The 12,374-nt window shown below is 34.4% G+C and overlaps 8 non-coding genes across 8 annotated transcripts; all 8 read right to left on the bottom strand.

Moving 5' to 3' along the window:
* Nucleotides 1-1,247: 1,247 nt before the first annotated feature.
* Nucleotides 1,248-1,321, bottom strand: TRNAT-UGU. Its single transcript has one exon. It is a non-coding gene; the product is annotated as a tRNA-Thr (tRNA).
* Nucleotides 1,322-1,626: 305 nt separating this feature from the next.
* Nucleotides 1,627-1,700, bottom strand: TRNAT-CGU. Its single transcript has one exon. It is a non-coding gene; the product is annotated as a tRNA-Thr (tRNA).
* Nucleotides 1,701-2,530: 830 nt separating this feature from the next.
* On the bottom strand, nt 2,531-2,604 carry TRNAT-UGU. The gene has a single exon. It is a non-coding gene; the product is annotated as a tRNA-Thr (tRNA).
* Nucleotides 2,605-4,267: 1,663 nt separating this feature from the next.
* Nucleotides 4,268-4,341, bottom strand: TRNAT-AGU. The gene has a single exon. It is a non-coding gene; the product is annotated as a tRNA-Thr (tRNA).
* Nucleotides 4,342-6,403: 2,062 nt separating this feature from the next.
* On the bottom strand, nt 6,404-6,477 carry TRNAT-AGU. The gene has a single exon. It is a non-coding gene; the product is annotated as a tRNA-Thr (tRNA).
* Nucleotides 6,478-8,024: 1,547 nt separating this feature from the next.
* TRNAT-AGU lies at nt 8,025-8,098 on the bottom strand. The gene has a single exon. It is a non-coding gene; the product is annotated as a tRNA-Thr (tRNA).
* A 1,034-nt stretch (nt 8,099-9,132) lies between these two features.
* TRNAT-AGU lies at nt 9,133-9,206 on the bottom strand. The gene has a single exon. It is a non-coding gene; the product is annotated as a tRNA-Thr (tRNA).
* Nucleotides 9,207-10,298: 1,092 nt separating this feature from the next.
* TRNAT-CGU lies at nt 10,299-10,372 on the bottom strand. The gene has a single exon. It is a non-coding gene; the product is annotated as a tRNA-Thr (tRNA).
* Between the last annotated feature and the right edge of the window lie 2,002 nt (nt 10,373-12,374).

The raw sequence follows: 12,374 nt of genomic DNA, 5'->3' as shown, positions 1-12,374 counted from the left end.
CCTACTTCTAACCCATATTCTTGCCTGTTGGGCCGCTACTTACCCACTCTGGACTCTCCCCCATCCTGGGCCTCTTCTCATGGGCCCGCCTTCTTGGGCCAGGGTCCACACCCCATCACGATTAATTTGAGAAACTCTCACATTTTGAGAGAATGAAACTAATATCCGGACTTTCTTGCCAACTTGTTCAAATTGTGCGAATGGGGTACAAGGAGTGATGACAACATAGAAGATTTATTGACTCAGGATGTGGCAGGAATGTCAATGTTAAGAATCAGATAAAACAGAGGTTGTGGTCACATTTGTATTTTTTATTTAATTATTGACTCAGGATGTGGCAGGAATGTCAATGTTAAGAATCAGATAAAACAGAGGTTGTGGTCACATTTGTATTTTTTATTTAATTCCAATACAATTCTATATATTACATTTAATCTTGAATTTATAAGTTTTCTATTTGGGATTATTATAGTCTTGTTGTAGTCTTGTTGTGAACGTTCGAGTTGCTCTTGTTGAGAGTTGAACTCAAACCTCCCGCTTACTAAACGGGTGCTCTAACCAACTGAGCTACAATGGGCCAAGTGCGCGAATGGGTTACAATGAATGGTCACATGACAACTTAAAAGATCTCATGACTCATAATGTGGAAGGAGTGTCTATAATAAGAATCAGATAGTTATTATGACTAAACCCTACGATACCTTTGATGCACCCAAAAAAAAAAAAAGAGGTTGTCGTTACATTTATAAAAATGAGGTACATAAATATTGCTCTTGTTGAGAGTTAAATGGGTGCTCTACCCAACTGAGCTACAAGAGCTAAGCGATTAATTTAAGAAACTCTCACATCTTGAGAGAACGAAACTAATATGCGAACCTTCTTGCCAACTTGGTCCAAGTGCGCGAATGGGGTACAAGGAGTGGACACATGACGACTTAGAAGATTTATTGACTCAGTATGTGGCAGAAATGTCAATGATAAGAATAAGATAGTTACTAGGACTAAAGCTTATGATCCCTTTGAGGCACCCAGAAAAAAAAAAAAACAGAGGTTATGGTCACATTTGTTAAAATAAACTACATCAAATTTTTTACTTAATTCCAATTTGAATTTTAATATTCCAATAATTATTAATTCTATATATTATATTTAATCGTAAATTTATATGTTTATAATATTTAATTTAAGAATTCTTTCATCCATATTTTTATTTGTTATTATTGTAATCCTGTTATGTACTTTTGACTTGCTCTTGTTGAGAGTTGAACTCAAGACCTCCCGCTTACAAAACAAGTGCTCTAACCACCTGAGCTACAAGAGCTACGCAATTAATTTGAGAAACTCTCACATCTTGAGAGAACGAAACTAATATGCAGACTTTCTTGCCAACTTGGTCCAAGTGCGCGAATGGAGTACAAGGAGTGGTCACATGACGACATAGAAGATTTATTGACTCAAAAAAAAAAACAGAGGTTGTGTTCACATTTGTATTTTTTATTTAAATCCAATTTGAATTTTAATATTCCAATACTTATTAATTCTATATATTATATTTATTTAATTTAAGAATTCTTTCATCTATATTTTTATTTGTAATTATTGTAATCTTGTTGTGTACTTTTGAGTCGTTCTTGCTGAGAGTTGAACTCAAGACCTCCCACTTACGAAACGGGTGCTTTAACCAACTGAGCTACAACAACTAGGCATTGGACTTGAGAATCTCTCACGTCATTAAATAACGTAACCAATGTGTAGACTTTCTTGCCAAATTGCGCCAAGTGCGCGAATGGGTTACACGGAATGGTTACATGACAACTTGGAAGATCTCTTGACTCATAATGTGGAAGGAGTGTCAATGATAAGAATCAAATAGTTATTAGGACTAAAGGCTGACTTTCTTGCTAACGTGGGCCTAGTGCGCAAATGGGGTACAAGGAGTAGTCACATGACAACTTGAAAGATCTCCTGACTCATGATGTTGCAGGAGTGTGTATGATAAGAATCAAATAGTTATTAGGACTAAAGCCTACGATCCTTTTGAGGCACCCAAAAAAAAAAAAAGGTTGTAGTTACATTTATGAAAATGAGGTACATAAATATTGCTCTTGTTGAGAGTTGAACGGGTGCTCTACCCTACTGAGCTACAAGAGCTAAGCGATTAATTTAAGAAACTCTCACATCTTGAGAGAACGAAACTAATATGCGGACTTTCTTGCCAACTTGGTCCAAGTGCGCGAATGGGGTACAAGGAGTGGTCACATGACGACTTAGAAGATTTATTGACTCAGCATGTGGCAGGAATGTCAATAATAAGAATCAAAAAGTTATTAGGACTAAAGCCTACAATCCCTTTGAGGCACCCGAAAAAAAAAAACAGAGGTTCTGTTCACATTTTTATTTTTTATTTAAATCCAATTTGAATATTAATATTCCAATACTTATTAATTCTATATATTATATTTAATTTAAGAATTCTTTCATCTATATTTTTTATTTGTAATTATTGTAGTCTTGTTGTGTACTTTCAAGTTGCTCTTGTTGAGAGTTGAACTCAAGACCTCTCGCTTACAAAACGGGTGCTCTAACCAAATGAGCTACAAGAGCTAGGCATTGAACTTGAAAATCTCTCACGTCATTAAATAACGTAACCAATGTGCAGACTTTCTTGCCAAATGACGCCAAGTGCGCGAATGGGTTACAAGGAATGGTTACATGACAACTAGGAAGATCTCTTGACTCATAATGTGGAAGGAGTGTCTATGATTAGAATCAGATAGTTATTAGGACTAAAGGCGGACTTTCTTGCTAACGTGGGCCTAGTGCGCGAATGGGGTACGAGGAGTGGTCACATGACAACTTGAAAGATCTCCTGACTCATGATGTGGCAGGAGTGTGTATGATAAGAATCAGATAGTTATTAGGACTAAAGCCTACGATCCCTTTGAGGCACCCAAAAAAAAAAAAAAAAAAGAGGTTGTGGTTACATTTATTTAAATGAGATACATAAATATTGCTCTTGTTGAGAGTTGAATGGGTGCTCTACCCTACTGAGCTACAAGAGCAAAGCGATTAATTTAAGAAACTCTCACATCTTGAGAGAACGAAACTAATATGCGGACTTTCTTGCCAACTTGGTCTAAGTGCGCGAATGGGGTACAAGGAGTGGTCACATGACAACTTAGAAGATTAATTGACTCAGTATTTCGATCCATATTTTTGTTTGTTATTATTGTAATAATCCTTTAATGTACTTTCGACTTGCTCTTGTTAATAGTTGAACTCAAGACCTCCCGCTTACTAAACGGGTGCTCTAACCAACTGAGCTACAAGAGTTAAGCAATTAATTTGAGAAACTCTCACATTTTGAGAGAACGAAACTAATATGCCGACTTTCTTGCAAACTTGGTCCAAGTGCGCGAATGGGGTACAAGGAGTGGTCACATGACGACATAGAAGATTTATTAACTCAGGATGTGGCAGGAATGTCAATAATAAGAATCAGATAGTTATTAGGACTAAAGCCTACGATCCCTTTAAGGCACCAAAAAAAAGAAAAAAAAAAAAAACAGAGGTTGTGGTCAAATTTGTATTTTTTATTTAATTCCAATTTGAATTTTAATATTCCAATACTTATTAATTCTATATATTTTATTTAATCTTGAATTTATAAGTATATAATATTTAATTTAAGAATTCTTTCATCCATATTTTTATTTGTAATTATTGTATTCTTGTTGTGTAATTTCGATTTGAACTCAAAACCTCCCGCTTACTAAACGGGTGCTCTAGGCAACTGAGCTACAAGAGCTAGGCATTGAACCTGAGAATCTCTCACGTCATTAAATAACGAAACCAATGTGCAGACTTTCTTTCCAAATAACGCCAAATGCGAGAATGGGTTACAAGCAATGGTCACATGACAACTTGGAAGATCTCTTGACTCATAATGTGGAAGGAGTGTATATGATAAGAATCAGATAGTTATTAGGACTAAAGGCGGATTTTCTTGCTAACGTGGGCCTTGTGCGCGAATGGGGTACAAGGAGTGGTCACATGACAACTTGAAAGATCTCCAGACTCATGATGTGGCAGGAGTGTGTATGATAAGAATTAGATAGTTATTAAGACTACATATTACGATCCCATTAAGGCACCCAGGGGGGGAAAAAAAAAGAGATTATTGCATTACTTTTTAGTTATATATATATATATTGTAGACTTGTTGTGTACTTTCTAATTTGTAATTTGTAATTTTGAAATTGAATATTGCTCTTAAGGAGAGTTGAACTCAAGACCTTCCGCTTACTAAACGGGTGCTCTAACCAACTGAGCTACAAGAGCTAAGCGATTAATTTGAGAAACTCTCACATCTTAAGAGAACGAAACTAATATGCGGACTTTCTTGCCAACTTGGTCTAAGTGCGCGAATGGGGTACAAGGAGTGGTCACATGACGACTTAGAAGATTTATTGACTCAGTATGTGGCAGGAATGTCAATGATAAGAATAAGATAGTAATTAGGACTAAAGCTTTCGATCACTTTCATGCACCCAAAAAAAAAATAAAAAAACAAAAAAACAAAAAAACAGAGGTTGTGGTCAAATTTGTTAAAATAAACTACAATTTTTTACTTAATTCCAATTTGAATTATAATATTCCAATACTTATTAATTCTATATATTATATTTAATCATGAATTCATATGTTCAATACTTATTAATTCTATATATTATATTTAATCATGAATTTATATTTTCATAATATTTAATTTAAGAATTCTTTGACCAAATTTTTGTTTGTAATTATTGTAATCCTTTTATGTACTTTCGACTTGCTCTTGTTGATAGTTGAACTCACGACCTCTCACTTCCTGCTTACTAAACGGGTGCTCTAACCAACTGAGCTACAAGAGTTAAGCAATTAATTTGAGAAACTCTCACATTTTGAGAGAACGAAACTAATACGCCGACTTTCTTGCAAACTTGGTCCAAGTGCGCGAATGGGGTACAAGGAGTGGTCACATGACGACATAGAAGATTTATTAACTCAGGATGTGGCAGGAATGTCAATGATAAGAATAAGATAGTAATTAGGACTAAAGCTTACGATCCCTTTCATGCACCCAAAATAAAATAAAATAAAATAAAATAATAATAAAACAGAGGTTGTGGTCAAATTTGTTAAAATAAACTACAATTTTTTACTTAATTCCAATTTGAATTATAATATTCCAATACTTATTAATTCTATATATTATATTTAATCATGAATTTATATGTTCAATACTTATTAATTCTATATATTATATTTAATCATGAATTAATATTTTCATAATATTTAATTTAAGAATTCTTCGATCCATATTTTTGTTTGTTATTATTGTAATAATCCTTTAATGTACTTTCGACTTGCTCTTGTTGATAGTTGAACTCAAGACCTCCCGCTTACTAAACGGGTGCTCTAACCAACTGAGCTACAAGAGTTAAGCAATTAGTTTGAGAAACTCTCACATTTTGAGAGAACGGAACTAATATGCCGACTTTCTTGCAAACTTGGTCCAAGTGCGCGAATGGGGTACAAGGAGTGGTCACATGACGATATAGAAGATTTATTAACTCAGGATGTGGCAGGAATGTCAATAATAAGAATCAGATAGTTATTAGGACTAAAGCCTACGATCCCTTTAAGGCACCCAAAAAAAGAAAAAAAAAAAAACTGAGGTTGTGGTCACATTTGTATTTTTTATTTAATTCCAATTTGAATTTTAATATTCCAATACTTATTAATTCTATATATTATATTTAATCTTGAATTTATAAGTATATAATATTTAATTTAAGAATTCTTTCATCCATATTTTTATTTGTAATTATTGTAATCTTGTTGTGTACTTTCGATTTGAACTCAAAACCTCCCGCTTACTAAACGGGTGCTCTAAGCAACTGAGCTACAAGAGCTAGGCATTGAACCTGAGAATCTCTCACGTCATTAAGTAACGTAACCAATGTGCAGACTTTCTTTCCAAATAACGCCAAATGCGAGAATGGGTTACAAGCAATGGTCACATGACAACTTGGAAGATCTCTTGACTCATAATGTGGAAGGAGTGTATATGATAAGAATCAGATAGTTATTAGGACTAAAGGCGGATTTTCTTGCTAACGTGGGCCTTGTGCGCGAATGGGGTACAAGGAGTGGTCACATGACAACTTGAAAGATCTCCTGACTCATGATGTGGCAGGAGTGTGTATGATAAGAATTAGATAGTTATTAAGACTACATATTACGATCCCATTAAGGCACCCAGGGGGGAAAAAAAAGAGATTATTGCATTACTTTTTAGTTATATATATATTGTAGACTTGTTGTGTACTTTCTAATTTGTAATTTTGAAATTGAATATTGCTCTTGTTGAGAGTTGAACTCAAGACCTTCCGCTTACTAAACGGGTGCTCTAAACAACTGAGCTACAAGAGCTAAGCGATTAATTTGAGAAACTCTCACATCTTGAGAGAGCGAAACTAATATGCGGACTTTCTTGCCAACTTGGTCTAAGTGCGCGAATAGGGTACAAGGAGTGGTCACATGACGACTTAGAAGATTTATTGACTCAGTATGTGGCAGGAATGTCAATGATTAGAATAAGATAGTAATTAGGACTAAAGCTTTCGATCACTTTCATGCACCCAAAAAAAAATAAAAAAATAAAAAAACAAAAAAACAGAGGTTGTGGTCAAATTTGTTAAAATAAACTACAATTTTTTACTTAATTCCAATTTGAATTATAATATTCCAATACTTATTAATTCTATATATTATATTTAATCATGAATTCATATGTTCAATACTTATTAATTCTATATATTATATTTAATCATGAATTTATATTTTCATAATATTTAATTTAAGAATTCTTTGAACAAATTTTTGTTTGTAATTATTGTAATCCTTTTATGTACTTTCGACTTGCTCTTGTTGATAGTTGAACTCAAGACCTCCCACTTCCTGCTTACTAAACGGGTGCTCTAACCAACTGAGCTACAAGAGTTAAGCAATTAATTTGAGAAACTCTCACGTTTTGAGAGAACGAAACTAATATGCCGACTTTCTTGCAAACTTGGTCCAAGTGCGCGAATGGGGTACAAGGAGTGGTCACATGACGACATAGAAGATTTATTAACTCAGGATGTGGCAGGAATGTCAATAATAAGAATCAGATAGTTATTAGGACTAAAGCCTACGATCCCTTTAAGGCACCCAAAAAAAGAAAAAAAAAAAACAGAGGTTGTGGTCACATTTGTATTTTTTTATTTAATTCCAATTTGAATTTTAATATTCCAATACTTATTAATTCTATATATTATATTTAATCTTGAATTTATAAGTATATAATATTTGATTTAAGAATTCTTTCATCCATATTTTTATTTGTAATTATTGTAATCTTGTTGTGTACTTTCGATTTGAACTCAAAACCTCCCGCTTACTAAACGGGTGCTCTAAGCAACTGAGCTACAAGAGCTAGGCATTGAACCTGAGAATCTCTCACGTCATTAAGTAACGTAACCAATGTGCAGACTTTCTTTCCAAATAACGCCAAATGCGAGAATGGGTTACAAGCAATGGTCACATGACAACTTGGAAGATCTCTTGACTCATAATGTGGAAGGAGTGTATATGATAAGAATCAGATAGTTATTAGGACTAAAGGCGGATTTTCTTGCTAACGTGGGCCTTGTGCGCGAATGGGGTACAAGGAGCGGTCACATGACAACTTGAAAGATCTCCTGACTCATGATGTGGCAGGAGTGTGTATGATAAGAATTAGATAGTTATTAGGACTATATATTACGATCCCATTGAGGCACCCAGGGGGAAAAAAAAAGAGATTGTGGTTACATTTGTTAAAATAAGGTACATCAATTTTTATTTAATTCCAATTGGAATATTGCATTACTTTTTAATTATATATATATTGTAGACTTGTTGTGTACTTTCTAATTTGTAATTTTGAAATTGAATATTGCTCTTGTTGAGAGTTGAACTCCAGACCTCCCGCTTACTAAACGGGTGCTCTAACCAACTGAGCTACAAGAGCTAAGCAATTAATTTGAGAAACTCTCACATCTTGAGAGAACGAAACTAATATGCGGACTTTCTTGTCAACTTGGTCTAAGTGCGCGAATGGAGGTACAAGGAGTGGTCACATGACGACTTAGAAGATTTATTTACTCAGTATGTGGCAGGAATGTCAATGATAAGAATAAGATAGTAATTAGGACTAAAGCTTTCGATCACTTTCATGCACCCAAAAAAAAAATAAAAAAATAAAAAAACAAAAAAACAGAGGTTGTGGTCACATTTGTATTTTTTATTTAATTCCAATTTGAATTTTAATATTCCAATACTTATTAATTCTATATATTATATTTAATCTTGAAGTTATAAGTTTATAATATTTAATTTAAGAATTCTTTCATCCATATTTTTATTTGTAATTATTGTAATCTTGTTGTGTACTTTCGAGTTGAACTCAAAACCTCCCGCTTACTAAACGGGTGCTCTAAGCAACTGAGCTACAAGAGCTAGGCATTGAACCCGAGAATCTCTCACGTCATAAAGAACGTAACCAATGTGCAGACTTTCTTGCCAAATAACGCCAAATGCGCGAATGGGTTACAAGCAATGGTCACATGACAACTTGGAAGATCTCTTGACTCATAATGTGGAAGGAGTGTCTACTATAAGAATCAGATAGTTATTAGGACTTAAGGCGGACATTCTTGCTAACGTGGGCCTTGTGCGCGAATGAGGTACAAGGAGCGGTCACATGACAACTTGAAAGATCTCCTGACTCATGATGTGGCAGGAGTGTGTATGATAAGAATTAGATAGTTATTAGGACTATATATTACGATCCCATTGAGGCACCCAGGGGGAAAAAAAAGAGATTGTGGTTACATTTGTTAAAATAAGGTACATCAATTTTTATTTAATTCCAATTGGAATATTGCATTACTTTTTAATTATATATATATATATATATATATATATATATATATATATATATATATATATATATATTGTAGACTTGTTGTGTACTTTCTAATTTGTAATTTTGAAATTGAATATTGCTCTTGTTGAGAGTTGAACTCAAGACCTCCCGCTTACTAAACAGGTGCTCTAACCAACTGAGCTACAAGAGCTAAGCGATTAATTTGAGAAACTCTCATATCTTGAGAGAACGAAATTAATATGCGGACTTTCTTGCCAACTTGGTCCAAGTGCGCGAATGGGGTACAAGGAGTGGTTACATGACGACTTAGAAGATTTCTTGACACAGGATGTGGCAAGAATGTCAATGATAAGAATCAGATAGTTATTAGGACTAAAATGTACGACCCCTTTGAGGCAACAAAAAAATAAAACAGCGGTTGTGTTTACATTTTTAAAATGAACTAAATCAATTTTTTTTTTTTTAATTCCAATTTGAATTTTAATATTCCAATACTTATTAATTCTATATATTATATTTAATCTTGAATTTATAAGTTTATAATGATTAATTTAAGAAATATTTCTTCGATATTTTTATTTGTAATTATTGTAGTCATGTTGTGTACTTTCGAGTTGCTCTTGTCAAGAGTTAAACTAAAAACCTCCCGCTTACTAAACGGGAGCACTAACCATCTGAGCTACAAGAGCTAGGCATTAAACTTGAGAATCTCTCACTTCATTAAAGAACGTAACCAATGTGCAGACTTTCTTGCCAAATTGCGCCAAATGCGCGAATGGGTTACGAGGAATGGTCACATGACAACTTGGAAGATCTCTTGACTCATAATGTGGAAGGAGTGTCTATGATAAGAATCAGATAGTTATTTGGACAAAAGATCGGACTTTCTTGCTAACGTGGGCCTTGTGCGCGAATGGGGTTCAAGGAGTGGTCACATGACAACTTGAAAGATCTCTTGACTCATGATGTTGTAGGAGTGTGTATGATAAGAATTAGATAGTTATTAGGACTATAGATTACGATCCATTGAGGCACCCAGGGGGGAAAAACAAAAGAGATTGTGGTTACATTTGATTGAGGTACATCAGTTTGTAGACTTGTTGTGAATTATATTATAGACTTGTTGTGTACTTTCAAATTTGTAATTTAATTCCAATTGGAATATTGCATTACTTTTTAATTTGAGTTCTAATTGGAATATTGCATTACTTTTTAATTTTATATAATTATATATTGTAGACTTGTTGTGTACTTTCTAATTTGTAATTTTGAAATTGAATATTGCTCTTGCTGAGAGTTGAACTCAAGACCTCTCGCTTACGAAACGGGTGCTCTAACCAAATGAGCTACAAGAGCTAGGCATTAAACTTGAGAATCTCTCACGTCATTAATAACGTAACCAATGTGCAGACTTTCTTGCCAAATTGCGCCAAGTGCGCGAATGGGTTTCAAGGAATGGTTACATGACAACTTGGAAGATCTCTTGACTCATAATGTGGAAGGAGTGTCTATGGTTAGAGTCAGATAGTTATTAGGACTAAAGCCTACGATCCTTATAAGGACTAAAGCCTATGAAAATGAGGTACATAAATATTGCTCTTGTTGAGAGTTGAACGGGTGCTCTACCCTACTAAGCTACAAGAGCTAAGCGATTAATTTAAGAACTCTCACATCTTGAGAGAACGAAACTAATATGCGGACTTTCTTGCCAAATTGCGCCAAGTGCGCGAATGGTTACATGACAACTAGGAATATCTCTTGACTCATAATGTGGAAGGAGTGTCTATGATTAGAATCAGATAGTTATTAGGACTAAAGGCGGACTTTCTTGCTAACGTGGGCCTAGTGCGCGAATGGGGTACAAGGAATGGTCACATGACAACTTGAAAGATCTCCTGACTCATGATGTGGCAGGAGTGTGTTTGATAAGAATCAGATAGTTATTAGGACTAAAGCTACGATCCCTTTGAGGCACCCAAAAAAAAAAAAAAAAAAAAAAAGAGGTTGTGGTTACATTTATTTCAATGAGGTACATAAATATTGCTATTGTTGAGAGTTGAACGGGTGCTCTACCTACTGAGCTACAGAGAGCAAAGCGATTAATTTAAGAAACTCTCACATCTTGAGAGAACGAAACTAATATGCGGACTTTCTTGCCAACTTGGTCTAAGTGCGCGAATGGGTACAAGGAGTGGTCACATGACGACTTAGAAGATTTATTGACTCAGTATGTGGCAGGAATGTCAATGATAAGAATAAGATAGTTATTAGGACTAAAGCTTACGATCCCTTTCATGCACCCCAAAAAAAAAAAAAAAACAGAGGTTATGGTCAAATTTGTTAAAATAAACTACATCACTTTTTACTTAATTCCAATACTTATTAATTCTATATATTATATTTAATCATGAATTTATATGTTCATAATATTTAATTTAAGAATTCTTTGATCCATATTTTTATTTGTAAATTATTGTAATCCTATTATGTACTTTCGACTTGCTCTTATTGATAGTTGAACTCAAGACTTCCCACTTATTAAAACGGGTGCTCTAACCAACTGAGCTACAAGAGCTAGGCATTGAACCTGAGAATCTCTCACGTCATTAAAGAACGTAACCAATGTGCAAACTTTCTTGCCAAATTACGCCAAATGCGCGAATGGGTTACAAGCAATGGTCACATGAAATTGGAAGATCTCTTGACTCATAATGTGGAAGGAGTGTCTATGATAAGAATCAGATAGTTATTAGGGCTAAAGGCGGACTTTCTTGCTAACGTGGCCCTTGTGCGCGAATGGGGTACAAGGAGTGATCACATGACAACTTGAAGGATCTACTGACTCATGATGTGGCAGGAGTGTGTATGATAAGAATTAGATAGTTATTAGGACTATATATTACGACAGGGGAAAAAAAAAGAGATTGTGGTTACATTGTTAAAATGAGGTACATCAGTCATTATTTAATTCTATATATTATATTGTTGACTTGTTGTGTACTTTCTAATTTGTAATTTTTAAATTGAATATTGCTCTTGTTGAGAGTTGAACTCAAATTCTCCCGCTTACTAAAGGTGCTCTAACCAACTGAGCTACAAGAGTTAAGCAATTAATTTGAGAAACTCTCACATCTTGAGAGAACGAAACTAATATGCGGACTTCTTGCCAACTTGGTCTAAGTGCGCGAATGGGGTACAAGGAGTGGTCACATGATGACTTAGAAGATTTATTGACTCAGTATGTGGCAGGAATGTCAATGATAAGAATAAGATAGTAATTAGGACTAAAGCTTACGATCCCTTTCGTACGGTTCATATAAGGATATGATAAAGTACTTTTTTCTTGGAACTTTTAGTC

Source organism: Ipomoea nil, unplaced genomic scaffold (genome assembly GCF_001879475.1).
Source record: "Ipomoea nil cultivar Tokyo-kokei standard unplaced genomic scaffold, Asagao_1.1 scaffold3170, whole genome shotgun sequence".
Lineage (NCBI taxonomy): Eukaryota > Viridiplantae > Streptophyta > Magnoliopsida > Solanales > Convolvulaceae > Ipomoea > Ipomoea nil.
Note: the sequence above shows the minus strand (reverse complement) of the source record. Positions and strands in the feature narration are given on the sequence as shown.